The 18,155-nt window shown below is 56.1% G+C and overlaps 1 long non-coding RNA gene across 1 annotated transcript; it reads right to left on the bottom strand.

Annotated features, from left to right (window-relative positions):
- Nucleotides 1–887: 887 nt before the first annotated feature.
- Nucleotides 888–2,450, bottom strand: LOC309817921. Its single transcript, XR_014296284.1, has 4 exons — nucleotides 2,323–2,450; nucleotides 1,779–1,942; nucleotides 1,313–1,406; nucleotides 888–1,094 (listed from the first exon to the last, which is right to left on the bottom strand). It is a non-coding gene; the product is annotated as an uncharacterized lncRNA (long non-coding RNA).
- Between the last annotated feature and the right edge of the window lie 15,705 nt (nucleotides 2,451–18,155).

Genomic DNA, 18,155 nt, shown 5'->3' with positions numbered 1-18,155 from the left:
TGGGGATGGGCTCCACGCGTAACTTGGAGTGAAAACAAGTGTTTTCCAATGTACGGCCCACCTTTCCCCGGCTTGGCCCATCGCCCTGGTGGGTATTTTAGGGGATGATGCTTTTTAATGCCTCTGGGTGGGAGGGGCCAGCTCCGGCCCCGCCCACTCAGCATGTCAGCTGCCATCTGCACCCTCAACGACTGACGTCAGGAGAGGCCAAAATGCCGACATCTGCTCCTGAAGTTTGGTTTTAAGTGCTTTCTCAGGAATGCGAGACTCTACCTGGACCATCGTTCGGAAAATGCTTGCCATTTCTAGAGCAGGGCATTTGCTCATTTAGGAAAAAATTAGGAAGAGAAAATAAGGCCTGGACTCCTGCACCAGGTCTTTTTTTTTTTTTTTTTTTTTGCGGTATGTGGGCCTCTTACTGTTGTGGCCTCTCCCGTTGCGGAGCACAGGCTCCGGACGTGCAGGCTCAGCAGCCATGGCTCATGTGCCCAGCCGCTCCGCGGCATGTGGGATCTTCCCGGACCGGGCACGAACCCGTGTCCCCTGCATTGGCAGGCGGACTCCCAACCACTGCGCCACCAGGGAAGCCCTGCACCAGGTCTTACGTGTGCCTCAGCCTTCCGCTCCCGGGAGCAGCCCCTGCGTCCTCCTTCCCTGCATCCCTGTCTGCAGCGCCTCAGGCCCCGGTGGCCCCGTTCCTACAACGGGAAGCACAGTGATGACTTAGCAGCTAGGTGTCTGACAGCTGCCACTTTTGCTCCCAGAGGAAACTAGTTCCAAGCTCTTAAACTCGTACACTTCCATTTACTTTCTTTATAACAGCCGAACTGCAGACAAGCAGTAGAACGTTTTTATGATTTAACTCGAGGCAATTGTGATCACGCGCAGTAGAATCCATTCGGTTCAGTTACTTAACGGAAGAGCCTAAAGCAGAAACGCAGAACTTCCGGCAGATGCAGAGCAGAGGGAGTTTCTGGAGGGGCTGAAAGACGCATCTGGGGCCCTTTCCTGCATCTGCTCACCCTGTCCCGCAGTGGGGCTCACGTGGGCCCTGACCGTGGAGGCCTGGTTTAGTCATCACTTCTAAAGTGTTTCTGGGGAGACAGAAGTGAGCGTGCCTTCAGGAGAACGGGTGAGCAGCAAAAACTGGACGTGGTCACAGAGCTACAAGAAAAATGCAAGGGGAGCGTGCAGAGAGGTGGAAGCTGGTCCCACGGGGCCACCCCGTCCCTGGGCTATACCTCCTCCCGGGGACTCTGACCTCCCACGGGAAAGAGCTCGGGACCCACCCCCAGAGAGCTGGAAAACTCACTTTTTCTCAGTCATTTTTCACGGGCTGTCAAGGGAGCCACATCTCACCACGGGCTCCTCGGCCCCTGCCACCTCTGTCCTTCCACGTGTGACCCCTGAGAGGGTCACAGCAGAGTCTGTTAGACTGTGTCACCTTCCCCAGCGAGGGGCACCCTCTACAGCCGCAACGGAAGCTACGGACGGGCAAGCAGACCTGGAGCCTGGTCTCTCCTGTTTACTTCTCGGCCCCCAGCCCCCTGGGGAGTGTCGCCCATTTATCATCCCTCAGAGTCCAGGCTGGGCTTTCTAGAACTGACGTGCTGACCCCAAGGACCAACCTGCTGTGCTTTCGCTTGCATTTCAACCGGAATACAAAGTCGCCTCCAGTGAACACCCTTCAAATCCAGCCAGCTTGGGATCCAGGCCCACAGCACGACCGTCAAAGAACTTGACCCTCCACAGACCTCCCTCGGGCATGAATTACTTACATTCGTTCTGCACACAGAATCCAAAGACCCCCGAAGGTCTCTCCCCATCACGGCTCAGGCTCAGGCTCGAGGTCCCGCAGTGCGCTTCCCAAGGCAGGTCCAGATCCATCTCGGTGTTTCCTCATGAACAGCAACTCAGGCCCAGTTTCTCTTGTTCTGAAGACCTGTGAACCAGAGAAAAGAGCGCCATGACCCACCCATTCAACAAACAATGTGATATCAGGGCAGGAAAGCTCCACGTAACACGCTCCTCCGTGCAAAGCAGGGAGGAGAGAGAGCCTGTATCAGCAGCTGGTCCACAGCAATTTGGAAACCCATCCAGGCCACATCTCTGGTTCCCCGATTACAGCCAAGTCCTACTCTTGGGGAGGGGCTCCCAGTGGCTCTTAGTCAGGAGCTGTTGGGAGCAATGCCCTTAAAACTCTTAAAAGCCCCACTGTCTAACCGAGAAAGTCTGCAAGGCCCGCCTTTAAGGCTCTTAGAAGCCCTGCAAGGTATATCCTTACATCTTTCTAAGGTCTGGAAAGAAGTCTTAGAGCCACACCTTGGGATGGTCACCCTGAGGCCATGCTACGCAGACAGTGCCCTGGATTTTATCTTTGTCCTAAAGCCACGTCTCACTGTGAGTCACTTTTTCTGGGAGACAGCGGCAAGGAGACACAGTTTCGTTATCACACCCAGAAAGCCCTGGTCCCTTTATATTTCCCTAGTCCATCTGTCTCTTCATACAGCTTATCGCAGGCAGCTGGAAGAAGCCAGTGGCGTGTTCTGTCTTCTGCCTGGCGTCTCCTCAGCCAGGGCCTTGGGTTCATTGCGTATCCTATTTTCCATGTTGCCAGGGGTGACAGTGTTGCTAAGCTTTCTGTCCAGCCTCCAAATAATATTTTCCTCACTTTCCTCCAAGCTCTCATCAAGTCTCTTTGAGGTCCTTCTGGCTTTTATTAACGACCTTCCCAAGGTCCTCCCAGCTTTGCCCAATGCTTCATCCCAAAGCCAAGGCCATGTGTTAGGTTTCTGTGAGGCAGGAGCCCACGTCCAGGTACTAAATTTTGTTCCGGTTATCCATGGCTGCATAACAAATTACCCCCAAACTTGGGGGGTTTAAAACAACAATCATTTTTATTGTTTTCCACAATTTTGTGGATCCAAAACTTGGATGGAGCCCACTGGGTGATATGATTTTTTCCTCCACTGGGTCAGTTGGTGACACTCAGCTGGTGTGGGGGCTGGTGTATGGGGGCCACACGGCTGGCGCGTAGGCGGAGACGGCAGGAAGGCCAGGAGCAACAGAGACTGTCAGCCAGAGTCCCTACACGTGGCCTCTCCAGCATGGCAGTCAGGATGGTCAAGGGCATCACCTGACAGCTCATTATTCCAGAGAGACTATTCCTAGAGGCCGTGTAGTCTGCCACTGTCTTCAGATGTGGGTTTGGAAACTGGCACGACATGACTACTGCCACCTTCTAGTGGACACAGTAGTTCACTCAAGGGAAGGGGGCACGATCCCCACTTCTCACTGGGAGACTTGTCAAGGAATTTATGGCCATCTTTAGTCTTCCATACTCCTTCTTCATCTCCTCCTTCTTCCTGTTGCTTGGAGTGACATGCGAAGGCTGGAGTTGCAGCAGCTGCCTTGGACCATGAGAAGTCGTTAGGAGTAAAAGGTATGTGCTGCAGATCAACCGGCTAGAAGCAATCTGGATCCCTGACACCAAGGAAAACCAGCCAATCCTTAACTGTCTACCCCTGAATTTTTAAAATAAGAGAAAAAAATAACCATCTTTAAGTCATTGTTACTGGGGGCTTTTCTGCCACTTGCAGCCTAATACCTAACAGCTGTTTGGGGTATAATGTATCCTCCGGTAGCCCAGAGTTGCAGATCGAGGAGACTGCTCTGTACCCCAACAATCCGTCCTGCACCCCACGGCCAGAGTCTCCTGAACATCACTCATGGGGGTTGGCAACAGCCCCCCACTACGCCTTCCACTGCGAGAGCCCTGGACCACACTCCCATCTCATCACTTCCTTCAGAACAAATCTTCCATCGTATCACAGTCTTCCGTTCAAAGCTCTCACCCAGCTCTCCAGCAGGACCCACCTGCTCCCCTCCGGACCCACCCACTCTCCTCCACACCCGCCGCCGGGGGACTCGGATCCACCTGTGTTGTCCAGAGCCTGTTCCCAGAACCCCACACACCTTCTTCCAGATCCTACCGTGTTTTTAGGACAGAGCTCAAATCTTTTCTGGGTGAAGAATTTCCAAGACCTCAACGGCAGGGCTTGCTGCCTCTCCTGCCTTTTACGGGAGGGTTTACATTGTCCAAACCCCTCATTGGACACCACACGCCACTGTCAAGAGGGGTTTGGTTGCTTTTGTCCCCCACGCGCTCGCATCTCAATCTTCCAAGGTGAGCTGGTCATGGCTGTTCTCACGAGGCCATGCATCCGACAAAAGCACAGCCAGCCACCGGCCAGCCTGGAAAGAGGCGGCAGAAAATGCAGCCGCCCCCAGCTGCCCCCTTCTGGCCACTGCCCACCCCCCTGGCACACACGCCCCCATTCCAAGCTCTTTCCCTCACTCACCAGATGCTCACTGGTGCAAACCCACCTCAGCGAATTCCCTGTGCCACTGTCAACTCTGAGGACAGGGGCCCGCAGTCCCTGGGCAGCCTCAGCTCCGCTCTGTCCCTGGACCAGCGCTGAGGCTTAGGGCACACGTCCTGGCTGCTCGGATCTCTGTTCCTTATCTTTCCTGACAACTGGGAACAAAGATCAGGACGGACATAAACATAAAAATGAGAATTTCTCGGGCTTTGCCTGTGATCACTTGGGAGAAAAACCCAAGGTGCCTCCCACCCAACGCCCTGCAAGACCAACGCCCTGCAGCCCTGGTCTGCAGAGAACCAGGGTGGACTCTGCTGGGACATCAGGGGGCCCAGGAATCAGGAAAGCGGCCGAAAACGGCAGAGTCGGACTGGAAACTTTGGCTAAAACCTGGTGCTGCTTTTCCTGAGTGCTGGAGGCCTGACAATGAGCTGAACGGACAGCCAGCGAGAGCCCGTTTAATGGCTTATTTGGCGAGGGCTACTCTCCTGAAATTAATTATCAATCATTTCTCATCATTCTTAAATGGCGTTTGTTAACCCACAAGGCCTGTGTTGGGGGGTGTTCCCCAGGCCGCTCTGAGGAACCTGAGAGGCGTCCAGACACCTGGGCAAGGCTGGGCGCTGCATCTCCTGGCCCGGCCCCGGGTCACGCAATAATCCAGCCGCAGTTAACCCACCTGAAAAGCCACACCCCCAATGCACGCCTCACCTGGGGCAGGGGTGCGCCTGGCGTGTCCTTTTGCACGACCAACAGGAGGGGCTCGGGCAGGAGGAACAGGTGCTGACGTGGGGAGCGCCGTTCCCGCCGTGGCACACCTGGCCAAGGAGGCGCAGGGCGCGGCAGCTGCTCCTACCTCCTCCGGGCCCCGTGGGCCTTCAGGTACTGACGTCAGCGCTAGAGGAGCCAGGCGTGTGCACACGCGGGGACCTGGCCAGACACTGGGGTGACGAGGAGCCCAGGCCAGCACTTCTGTCCCCGTCCTCGCCCGCCAGCATCCACCACCCTGCCAGGCTCACTGGAGAGGCCCTGTCTGCCCGGGACGCTCTTCGTAAAGCCCACCACACCTCCCCTGCCCCGGGGCACTTCCTGATGGACCAGAGACAGCTGCCCTCCTGCATCTGCCCAGAGCGAGGGTGGCAGCCCGTTTCCCAGTTCCTGTGGCCCCGGCACCCAGCACCGTGCCTGGCAGGCGGGAGCTGTTCCACAAAGGCTGGTCTAATGACAGGCGCTCCCAGACCTGCCTTCCATGAGTCTTAGCATCAACCAGCAGGGTACTGGGGCCGTCATCAGCGAGAAGACAGACGGACGGACGGGGGGCCGTCCCCACGCGGGTGTCCGTTCTTCCTCGCCTCCCAGCAGCTGCTCTGTGGGCCCTGGTGCTTCCCTTGCTCATTAAAGCTGCTCACGAGGCCAGAGGGACTGTGGCCGGCATTGGAAGGGTTGACCCCAGACCACGCACTGACTCCCCCAGTCACTTGGGAAAACGATTTTCCCTTGAAATAGGGAGAGTGAAACTTAATGGGGAACTGTGCAGAATCTCACTGGTCCGTAAAGTCCTGAAATTCTTTCTTTTCCTGGAAGCTCCGTGTCAGCATGTCAGTAAATGTTCAGCTGTGGAGCCCTAAGAGGGACGGTCCCCACTGGATGACCCTTAGAAGAGTTACTGTGCAAATGAGTATTGAACAAACATCAGAATGAACGAGGTGCTGCTGTCTGTGGGACCTTGTTGGAGACAGGGTTTATGAGGCCCTGGTGACCTCGGGGGTGCAGAGCTGGGGGCTCCTCGCCCCTACAACCAGTAACTGATCAGTCCTGACCTCCTCAGGGTCCACCTGGATGTCTTCTGGAAGAAGGCTCGATGCCAGTGAATGGTGACTTTGAAAGGGGGCTTCCACCAGAGCGGGGCAGGTGGGGTCAGGACATCGGCCGGGGTCCAGAGGTGGCCCTCCGCGTAGTACCAGAAGCCACGGGAGACAAGTCCGAGTGGACCAGGTCGGGGACGAACACTGCCACCTGGTCTGGACCAGAAGAGGGGCCCTGAGAAGGCCGTCCCTGACTCACATTGGCCCTGGGACAAGCAGCCTCAGGGGGCACCCACGCAGACCCCGACATCCAGGGCAGCGCACAGCGCTCTGACTTGTACGGCAATTCTGCTCACCCTGGAAGAGACAGGGACAGAGCAAGCCGGACTTTCTGGAATCGTAGCCCTTTCAGAGCCAAGTCAAAGCCCTAGACTCCTCCTCCCTGGGACAAATGTCCCTGGAGTCTGTCCGTCTGTAAACTCACGTCCTCCTCCTGTGCCCTTGCCATGTTACAGGGTCAGGAGCCTTTCAACTCAGGGTCTCAGAATCTAGGCATGGCTTTGTGCTGACTCTTTTTTTTTTTAATGTCAGATTTTATTGAAGAATTTCCCTTTAATTGAGAATGTACTAACCCTCTCCCCCGCAAACACACACAATGATTTACATTTAAAAGATGATGTAGGGACTTCCCTGGTGGCGCAGCAGTTAAGAATCCGCCTTCCAATGCAGGGGACACGGGTTCAGTCCCTGGTTAGGGGACCAGATCTCACACGCGTGCTGCAACTAAGAGTTCACGTGCCACAACTAAGGAGCCCACCTGCCGCAACTAAGGAGCCCGACTGCCACCACTAAGACCCGGCACAACCAAAATAAATAAATAAATAAAATTAAAAGAAAAAAATAAAAGATGAGGTAGAACAACACAGTGAATGGAAGTGAGACCCAAACATCAGACTGGCCTGTGGTCCGGCTCTGGCCGTGTGACCTTGGACAGTCATGTCGCTGCTTTGCCCCCGGTTTCCACACCTGCAAAATGAGGGCTCGGCTGGGCCATCTCTTCTGTGCCCTCTGGGCTCAAGTCCAGTGGCGCGGACTGCAGCGTCTCCTGCTGACGGGCAGGCGAACTGCTCCATCCTCCTCCTCCCAGGAACCTCGGTGAGTTTTGAGGGTCCACGTGGCAGCCCGTCATCCCTAAAGACCGCCTATTCTGGCAGAAAGGAACGCAGGGAGACATGCGCTGGGGACCCTGGAGGGATGCTATCTCGTTGGGAGAAATTTCTTTTAAACTGGCTGCGGCCTACCACAACTAGAGCTCAGCAAGCCCGAGCGGCTTCACAAAGCAGTGCGTACTGAGTGAGCCTGGCAGCCACCCGCCACACAAACGCCAGAGGCGGGACCCAGGGCTGGAGGACCACAAATTGCGGGGTTCGGGTTTAGCACAAACTCCAGGCATCCATCCCCAGGAGCAGACTCTAGGGGTGCACACCCTAGTTTGGCACAGAGACTCAAGCCTGGGCCCTGCCAAAACGCAGCACCTGATCCACGGCGTGCAGGCCTTCCTTGTGGGCGGGAGGGGCCCGCCGCGGGTCCTGAGTCTGTGACCATTTCCCTGCGAAGGGTCCGCACGGCTCTTGCTGTCGCAGTTTCTGGCTCCATGCTTGCGGTCCATGTCTCTGAGACAGCGCTGATCGATCACCGGCGATGTTCTAACTGCCGTGTAGGACATCTGTGCCACAGCTGCACCAGCCAATGGAGATTTTTGCCATCATTGGGCGATGACGTGCCGTACTGACGGTGCGGCGCTCTGCTAGTCAGGAGAGAGGGCCTGGGACCATCAGAAGTTCCAGGGGGTTTAAGGTTGGCGCGGGGTACGGTTCTAGGGGCCATGCTGCTTGTCTGGGGTGTGTATCAACTGGAAACAACTGGGCATGAACGTCAGCAAGGAGAGCTTTGTACAGACAGACCCTCCCACTGCCCCCACAAGATAACCTAAGAGTTATGCTAGCAAAGTGCTCAAAGTCGCAGAGCCCATTTCTGGAACGTTCTAGAACTAAGGCCGCTGGTAATGACTAAATTGCCAACAGTTGAGCCAGGCTCCTGGGCTAGAAAATGAAAGTAGGCTTTTTGTGCTAAAGGATTTTCAAGGCTACACAGAGAGAAGGGATGTTGGTTCTGAGTCATCCTTCCCTAGCAGGTTAGCACCATAGTGGCTGTTATACTAAAAACCCTAAAATGTTTAGATAAGGAATAAATTCCTGCCAGGTACTTGGTGCCCCTAGCTTTCCAGAACACTCTCCCTACTAGACTTTCCTATTAGACTTGCCCAAGCCGTCCAGGAGAGCAGAGGCGAGGCTCACACACAGCACCTCCAGGCCGGGGCGAGCTTTCTAGAGCTGCACTGGTGTCTGAGGCTCCTGAGACCCCATCTTCCTTCCTCCCTTTCTCCCTTCCCAGGGGTCAGACCTGCATCCCGGTCTGAAGGCTCTCCCTGCCTCCTCCAGATCCGCCCCCCCGCCCCCCCCCCCCCCCCCGCCGCCCTGAGCCTTCTAACTCCATCTCGCCTCGGCCTCCCGGAGAGCCCGGCCCAAGAGCAGGGTCAGAGGTGCAGCGGTCCATCCTGCATCCTGCCTGGAGCAAAGGGGAAGGGGCGGGTCAGTCGGGGGCCGCTCAGGAGCAAATCGGCAGACGGGTAAGTCTTGGCTGTGCTCTGTCTGAGGAAGTTATCAGACAGTTGGATGAGGTCCTAATTACCCCTGAACCCAGGGCACGTGCTGCCTTTCCCACGCAGCCGCCTTGCACGTTGCCGGCAGGATGAACGGTGGCTGCCATTTGGTGGGCACGTAGCACATGCGGGGCGTGGTGCTAAGCTTGCAACTGTCACCATACCCCGTCTTCAGAACAAGCCCGCTTAGGGAACGAGGAGACCGACTCTGGGTCCCTGTGCGGCGTCACACAGCTAAGCCGCAGCGCAGCGGGCAGGCGAGCCACCCTGCATCAGAGCCTCCCTCTTCCTGGTGATTTCATACACCGCTGCATCTCCCACCCTAGACCTTCCCGTGGGAAATCACGCCTGAACCATCCCTGAAGTCTCCAGCATCCACCCCGGGGCTCTGCACACAGAAGTGCCCCGGCAGTGCCGACATGTCCAGGAGCTTCTTGGGCCCATCGGGGCCCTGGTAAGGGTCCCCTTTCCAGGGACAGCCCTGGCATCCCCAGACACAGACTGGAGCTGGAGGCGGAAGCAGGGCCTGGTCACCAGGACCTAGGATGGCAGCGACCTGCTGGTCCCGTCCCCTCCCAGGAGTGACCCGCCCACCACTACTTCACGGCTTCCCTGGCACCGGGTAGCCACAGCCTCCTCCTGCTGCAAAAATAACTTTTTCTTCTCTTTTGAGCACCACGAGGCAGCCACTCTGAGTGCCAAGCGAGGCCCTCTGGCCCCCAAAGCCACTGGAAAGCTCGAAGGCAGTAGCCGCGTGGGGCGCTGAGGCGCCATCCTCCCGGGGAAGAAAGCTGGCTTGTTCCCGGCACACAAAGGCCGGGCGCTGGGCGGCCACGGGCTGTGAATGTTAATGGGCTGGGTGCTTGCCCCCCAGCCGGCGGGCTGCCCTCCCCGCCCCCAAGGGCCAGCGCAAGCGTCGCCTGGGCCCTTCACGTGGGGACCCAGGCGAGCATCTGTTGCAGGCAGCGCAGAGTCTAAACATCCGTGCAGACTTGAACCAACAGGTCCTGCTGAAATGTGCTAACCATCTGCTTTTCCTCAGCCGTTTTTGAGCAAATTGTGTTTACTATGTTGATTTATTTGACTGTCAACAACAGCGAACGACACCGTCGCGGGTAAACAGCATCATTATATATCTCGTTCTGGCACCTTACCAGAAGGTGATTTTTTTTGTTATTTTTTTCATGCAACAGGAATAAATACATATTGAAATGTTAATTGAGTCCAGGGGCCAACTCACCAGAGTCGGGAAGGCCTCCTCTGGGGGAGGCAGCCTGGGGCGTGGGGCCGGCAGGACCCACTCTTGGCCAAAAATGCGGGGGTCCTCAGAAGCTGCGAGGCTGAGAAAGAGGCTTTCACGCATCTGATTTTTCTTGCCCAAACTTCCCTCCAAAAACTCTCCCATCTTCCAGATGGTCAAGTAAGGGGACCAGAAAGAGCCCTGAGCGGAGAAGGTTTCACGTGAGAGTCCTCGTGACTCGCTGGCAACCGCCCTAAAACCGAAACAGCCAGGCCAGAGCTGGATCTTTTCTTAATTAAGATCATTCCCCCCACCGTCCTCCGTGCAGAGACCAATAAACTCCATACTTCCAGAGAAAGGGCAGGAAAAAGAGGAGTGCTGGGTGGGACATGGAGGAAGAAGGTGCATCTCACAAGGGACCCAATCAGGGCGTTGGCTCGGGACGAACTGGTCTCCCCAGCGGAGCTCACCCCGGGGCTGAAGAGTCTGGACGCAGGACCACACTGACTCCCGCAGTCCCCCAGTCAGGTAATAGGCAGCAGGAGGCCAATCAGCTTCCTGGGAGGAAAACAGCTCAGGGCCTCAGACAGAGACCACAGCCGCCTGCTGCTGCGGAAAGGGGCAGGGTTCCTTTCACCGGGCTCACAGGCCTGCCGCAGACTTTGCCTGCGCACCCCGATCTGGGGCCAGCGGTGACAGCCGGCGGGCGGCTCCCCTGCATAACAGAGGGGAGCTCTGCCTGCTGACCCGTGGAAGCCCAGAGAAATTCCCAGGTGGCTTCCGGGTGTCCTTGCAAACATTTGGTTTCAGAGAATGGGTCACGTCACGCAGCTTAATACCTGGAGGCTGAAAGGGCTGCAGCACTAAGCCCTGTCCCCTTCTCGTCCCCGCAGACAGCCCGTAAACACGTGGGGCTCATGTTCACACAGAGGGCTGCTGGTTACGGGCTGGGGGAGGGGCGGTGCGGACGGTCACGGGTGGGCTGCCTGAGTCTCAGTTAAAGGGGTCTCAGCTGCCAGGGCTGCAGCCGTCGCGGAGGGACACCTGGGTCCTGTGAGGCCCCCTGCTCACCCATGAAGTGCGCGCAGGCCCTGTCCGTACCCAGCCTTCCAGAGCCGTCCCTCCCTTCCGCCCAGTCCCACCGCAGGGATGGCCCGGGCCCTTGAAGGGCGGCCGCAGTGCTGGCTCTGGCCCTCCCGGACCTCAGGGTGGGCCTCCTGCCTCTTTGCTTTCTCGCCTCTCTAGATGCCCGCTCACCCTTGGGAAAAGGTAACACATTGGTTCACTCTGAAAGAGGTGCCTAAATTGCATCTCTTCAAGGGCATTTTCCATTTAATTGAGGGCTCAGCCTTCCATGAAAGGAGTGGGTCTGTTATCGTGGGTGCCTCTGTAGAGACAGGAGCACCTCCTGTTCCCTGTGCTTTAAGCTCCTTCAGGGACAAGACGGGAGGAGGCAGGGGCCATTTCAACCCCAGGTGGGAGCTCCCCTGGAGTCCTGAACCCATTCTGGGCACCCTTGATCTCTTCAGGCGGTGCAGCATCCTGGAAGGGGATACGAGGAATCGCTGGGAGGGATGCTGGGCACCAGGTGGCGCTATTGCCCAGGGCCGTCTAGTTGCCCTCAGGGCGGGCGTGCAGAGGGTAACCAGGGAGTGCGGTCTTGGGGGGCGGGGCTGCTTCTAGTCTGCAGTTCCTAACTCAGTAGCAACTGCAGGGCGGGGCTTAAAGAACGAATCGCGAATTCTTCCACACCATTCTCACCCCCGTTTTGAAGCCCTGCGATTCTCTGATTCCTGGAGTGATGTGTTGGGACCGGGTCGAGGACAGACTTCTATTGTGGTCCTTGGGGGGTCCGGGGTCGGGGGTCGGTCAGGACACTGCTCCTTTCGGGTTCAAGCAGAGGGATCCCAGAATGGGTAACTGGGCAGTACGTGCCACCTTTCCAAGAGGGTAAACCCAGCTCCTGGACACAGCCGGGCCCGCGGCTCCCTGGGCGGATCGCGGCGGGTCAAGTGGCGCATCCCGGGGGCGGAGCTGCTGGCGCAGCTGCGCCCGCGCCCCCGTCCCTGGCCTGGAAAAAGCAAAAGCATCTCTCGGTGCTAGGCTTTCTTCACGTAAAGTGACTACCACGTGTCAGAAAGAAACTGCTGCTTTCTGTACAACCGCAGACCACTTCGGAGAACAGGGACTTGGGATCAAAAAGGAAAACGATTTCAAAACAAACTGTTGCTAGCTGGCTTTTTTTTTCCCCTTTCCCTCTCAATTTTTTTAAGGGGGGGAGGATTAAAAAACAAACAAAAAAAGTAAGTCGGCATCTCACAACTGCAGCTGATTTCCTGTGTAAACGAAAACCATGTGATATTCCATAAAGGCTGCAGCTTTAAATGACAGGAAATGAAAACCATCACGGGAAAGGAAAGCTTCGGAGTAAACTCCCAGCGCTGATATCAGTACGGCGACAGATCAGGGGGATGGCTGCTCATGGGGGCCGGGGACAGCGCCCCCTGCCTCCCCGCAAGCGCTTCTTCTGCGGGAGAAATGGGGCGGCGGCGATCACACCCCGGCGCTGCGCCCGGCAGCTGGGCTTTCAGTGAGGGAGCGAGCTGGGAAGAGGAGTCTTTTCTTTCTGCACGCCTCGCCGGGGTCAGGTCGCGACCCCGCCACGGCGTTCAGTCGGCGGTACCATCCATATGCATGAAGGCTAATTAACTCTGAAAGGCCCGGCGGGCTGGGCCCTCCCCGCCGCGCAGGGGTGGGGTGGGCGCGGGGCCCGAGCGTCTCCCCCGAGGCCAGGCCTCCGCAGCCCCTCCCGCGCCGGCCGAGTGCGCACGTGTGCGCAGGGAGCGCGCGTCTCCGCGGCGCGGGGACCGGCGGGGCCAGGGAGTTAGGCGCGTCGCTCGTCGCCAGCCTAGCAACACGTGCTGACTTATCCAGAGAGCTCCCGCCCGGCCCCGGGTTCCCTGCGTTTGCTCGGCTCTGACATGAGGCTGCTCGGCTGGAAAATCAGTCGGGCACGTTTCGCTGACGATAAATCCCCAGAGGTCTCTCCAGCTGCCACCTTTTCCCTCGCTCCCAGTACTTTTAGGTTTCCCCGTTCAGGGCAAGCCAGCAGGTGCCTTGGCTTCCATGAGGAGGCAATCTGTGGGGGGACCTTTTCTACTTCTTCCTGTATCAGGTACGACTCTTCCCGTTTAGACTTTACAGGCTACCTTGAACTGGCGTATGCGAACTAGGGAAAGCTTATCTTACGGGTAGGGGGTTTGCTAGTGGGCCCACGACCCAGGATGCACGGGGCTCAGAAAGTTCCTAGTTTCTCCTTCACTTACCTTTTCTTCTCTATTTCTGCTGCTTTTTGTTCGACTGGCTTCCTCTAGGCCTCTTTCTCAGTCTACCTGGCACACACGACGATCCACTCAACAGGTGGGCTCAGGGCAGCCCCGGTGAGGCTGCATTTCCTGCTTTCAGGCACGAAGTCTCCGGTTGGCCCCGCTTAGATCACGTGCCCAGCCCTGGCCCAATCCGCTGTGAGGACTCAGTCACATGCTACAAACGTGGCTGCCATGGGCCCACCCCCACCCGTGGCGGGTAGGGGAGACTTAAGGCGTGGGAGGGGCCAGACGTGCCAAAGGGCATCTACCGCGCTAACTCAAAGCCTGACTTTAACCCGGCGTAGGGTAATTTCCTCATGGCTGGCTCTCTGGGCTCCTGACCCAGCGCTAGCTTCGCCTTACAATAAAGAGGAGGCAGGATTCCTTACGCCGAGTTCAGGGGCGCCGGGCAGAACGTGCCTGACTTCCCTCCGCGTCAGGCAGGGAGTTAGGTGTGAAGTCGCGGACGCGGGGCAAGACCACAGCGGAGGAGAAGCCGACTTTCTCAGGGAGACTTCTGTGGCCTGGGCCAGAGGAAGGGTGGGGATCGCCAGGGGAGGGGAGTGGAGCCTGGTGCCTCCTGGCCGGAGGGAAGCTTGCCCGCGGGCGTGACTGTCTCTCGCATTAGACTTCTTGAGGGCAGACCAGGTAGGGAGGTGAAACACTCAGCGCTCTTGGTCATAAAAAATAAATCTAGTTGAGCAGAAAATGGATTTCTTAAGTGTATTAGTCAGGAGGGGCTAACCCTAACACAACACTCAAATCAAAGTGGCTTAACACAATTAGAGGCTTATTTTGGGCACAGTCCAGTCGGGGGAATTCAAGGGCCCCGGGCTCCTTCACTTCTCCTGGCTCCACCATCTTCTAGGGACCTTGTGTCTTCCACTGGGTCTCTCCCCCATCCTGGGAGCTAAGAGCATGGAGGACTGCACGGGGGTGGGATGACGAGGGGGAGGTTGGGACCAGGCATGGAAGTCCTTCATTTCTGCCCACATTCCATTAGTTAGAGCACAGTCATGTGGCCACACGCAAAGGCCAGGAAGCCTGGAAAAGGCAGTCCAGCAGCCCAGCCCCGTGTGTGCCCAAGGACAAAGAGAAAACGACTCAGGCGAGCATCTAGCCGTTCTCTCAGGTGATGTTAGAACATGCAGCGTCACGGACGGGCGCGGGTAAGAGCTGAGGCTGAACTTCCAGGAGCGTTCCCAAACCCCGGCCGCAGGCTCCAAGGATAGACCGCGGTGGCCTCCGCACTCGGAGCCACTAATGCCAGAGGCCTGCCTGGGTGCACGTGCCACCTCTGCTAACACTAGTGGAACTTCCGGTCCCAGGGCTTGACCTTGCAGTGTCTGGGAAACAGCCGCCACCACTGAAGGGCGGATGTCTCTGCCATCACCCAGAACACTTCTAAGAAAGTATGGAGGCCCCAGGAGGAACTCCCTCCTCCTCTCCCCACCCTCACCTTGTTTCCCTCCAGGTCATTCACTTCCAAGTTCAGGTCTTGAATGGGGCCATTTGAGGGGTCAAGCCTTTATCCTTCCTGCAGGGAAGGCTGGGAATTCGAGTTCTGACCTTTATTCTGGGAAGGCAGGACTCATTGTGAGCTCTTCATGTAAGAGGGAGATAGTAATAAACATGACAGATTTCCAACATCCGGGTCGAGTGGGGAGGGGGAACTTCTGGCCATTGCAGCTCTGGCTGGACCTAGATAACATGGTTGGGAGGAATTAGACATTATTTTCAAGCAGTTCCAAAATCAGAAAGGCCAAATGGCAGAAACATAGGTTCTTGGAGTTGGGAAAAATGTTAGCGGTTACCTGTCTTCAACTTAACGCTGAATCCCTCTCCCGAAACTTCCCCGTGATCACCAGCCCCAGTGAAATATTCACAGTGACAGGTGACTCAGTACTGCCCTACAGGACAGCCCTTTGGATTACTTTTTGTTCCTAGAAGGTTCTTTTTTTTTAAATATAAATTTATTTATTTACTTTTGGCTGCGTTGGGTCTTCATTGCTGCTCGTGGGCTTTCTCTAGTTGCGGTGAGCGGGGGCTACTCTTCGTTGCAGTGCACGGGCTTCTCACTGTGGTGGCTTCTCTTGTTGCGGAGCACAGGCTCTGGAGCACAGGCTCAGTAGTTGTGGTGTGCGGGCTCAGTAGTTGTGGCTCTCGGGCTCTAGAGCTCAGGCTCAGTAGTTGTGGCTCTCGGGCTCTAGTCAGGCTCAGTAGTTGTGGCTCTCGGGCTCTAGAGCTCAGGCTCAGTAGTTGTGGCTCTCGGGCTCTAGAGCACAGGCTCAGTAGTTGTGGCGCACAGATTTAGTTGCTCCATGGCATGTGGGATCTTCCCAGACCAGGGCTCGAACCCGTGTCTCCTGCATTGGCAGGTGGATTCTTAACCAGTGCACTACCAGGGAAGTCCTAGAAGGTTCTTTTTTAAGGGAAGCAGAAATCTTACTTTCTATTACTCGCACCCCAGGCTCCAGTTCTGCTCTGGGACGCCACATGGGACAAATCTATCCTGCATACATATGACACCTTTTATGCTCCAACTTCCTGTCCTTTAAAAAAAAAAAAAAACTCTTCTCCAGGCTGAACAGCCCTCCTTCTCTCCATTCCATTCCTCATTTGGTGATCTTCTCGAGAGAGACTTCTGGGCGGAAGGTCGGGAGGACATATCCCCAAAGGCAGTGCTGTACATATCACTGCTTCTTACAACTGTCTCAGAGAGATGCACACACGTTCCAATTTGACTGATGGAAAAACCAAGGTCCTGAGCAATCTGGCAATAGCAGAAATCCAGGGTCCAGATCAAGACTTGAAACCAATGTCCCTCCCACGAGGTTCCATCCTCCCTGGGTCCATCCAAGGGCCGCCTCTCTATGTGCTGCGTCCCTGGGACTGCAGATTCCCAAGCCTGGGGAGGTCTGGCCTAGAGATGCTCCGATGGCCCGACTGTGGGGCTGTCACCTTGGTACCCTGCAACAGTTACTGCAAACAAAGACATAGACATAGAAACAAGTCCTCCTGTAAGAGCCTCTGACCACATTCCCCTGAATGTGTAGTATGATGACTTACGAAGAAAAAAAAAAAAAACTCATTTACCCTGACATTTTCTGTTAAGAAGAAGAAAAACATTTCTGTTATCTTTCTGAAACCACTACCTGTCACCTCTGATGCGCTCAGCCTAATGAGTCCCCACGAGAAAGGAAGGAGCCTGTTATTAGCAGAATCACCAGTGATTGTACAGAGCTGCTCTGGAAACGATGCTTTAATAGACATCGTGGGCAAGTTCAAATGTGGACGTTTCGCAGGCTGCCTCAACCACCCACGTCCTGGACTCCAATCATGGCTAATGCCCCAGATTCTGGATCCGGTGGTGTATCCATCTATTTTCCCACTGTTTTCATGATTATAAAGGAAATGGACATTGCAAAATATCTGGAAAAGACAGGCATATATATATATATATATATATATATATATTAAAAAATTAAAATGTCCAGGAATAACCACGGCTAACAATTTAATGCTTTCGTCTGGGTTTTTACACATGTATCTGTATATAATGACGTTAACGTCATGCTACAGATCCAGTTTTTTAGGCTTTTTCCTCATCTAATGCTGTATGGTGAGCATTTTGCCATATGGATTTGTTGAGAATATGGCTTGAAGGCTGAATCACATGCCTTCTTTCACTGGCTTGTTCCTCAGTCAGGAAACATGGAGTATGCCAGGCGCTGTCCCAGGCTTTGGGGACACAATTTTAGTGAGACGGCCAGCCCGGCCCTTGGGGGGACTCACCACCTGGTGGGGGAGAAGGAAGTGGGGATCCGGTCATTGCCAAGGTGGTGAGCGTGGTGGGAAAGGACAGAGCGTCACCCCGCGTGTACCGGGCATCCTCGGTGGGCAGGGTGTGGCTCTGAGGAAGTCCTGCTCCAGCGCAGGCGTGAACGGGTGAATCTGGGAAGCGGTCAGATCCCTAAGGGAAGAGGTGGAAACGACAGAGCTTGGCCGAGGACTGGATGTGAGGAAGGAACAAAGGGTGATGTCCAGGTCCCTTGCTTGGGCGCCAGGCGGGTGGCCCATGACCCACCTCCTGGTGTAGGAGCCTCAGGCAGTCTGTGTTTTTCCTTCTCTTGCTACAAGCAGTGCTGCAGGGAACATCCTTAAACACAAGTCTGTGGGCACCCCTCTGCTGTGTCCTCAGGGTAAAGCAGGCACTGGGTCACGTGGTGGAACGGTTTTTCAGGAGTTGATGTGTCTTAACATCACCTTCCAGAGAGACGTCCCCACCAGTAGGGATGAGGGGCTCAGGCTGGGCCCCTGGTCCACGTCAGCCATAACGGTTACCGTGGTGACAACAGAGGGACGTGTGGGGTCCTCCCCACGTGGCAGGTTCTGTTCTCAGCACCTCACTTACTTTTACTTATTAAAGCCTCACACCCCAGCTCTGAAGTCGGTGCTGTCAGGCCCTCATCCCAGAAGAGCTGAAGGAGGGACAGAGGTTCACTCACCTGCCCGCTGTCACTGAGCACGTAAGCAGGGAGGTGACACCTCGTGCCAGGCGGCCTGACGCCAGAGCCTGTGTTCTCAACACCAGAGCAGCACTTTGTTTAATGTGGCCAATTGCATATTTCTTAAAAA

This window comes from Grampus griseus (genome assembly GCF_964374135.1).
Source record: "Grampus griseus genome assembly, chromosome: 2".
Classification (NCBI taxonomy): Eukaryota; Metazoa; Chordata; class Mammalia; order Artiodactyla; family Delphinidae; genus Grampus; species Grampus griseus.
This window is presented reverse-complemented; position numbering and strand designations above follow the sequence as displayed.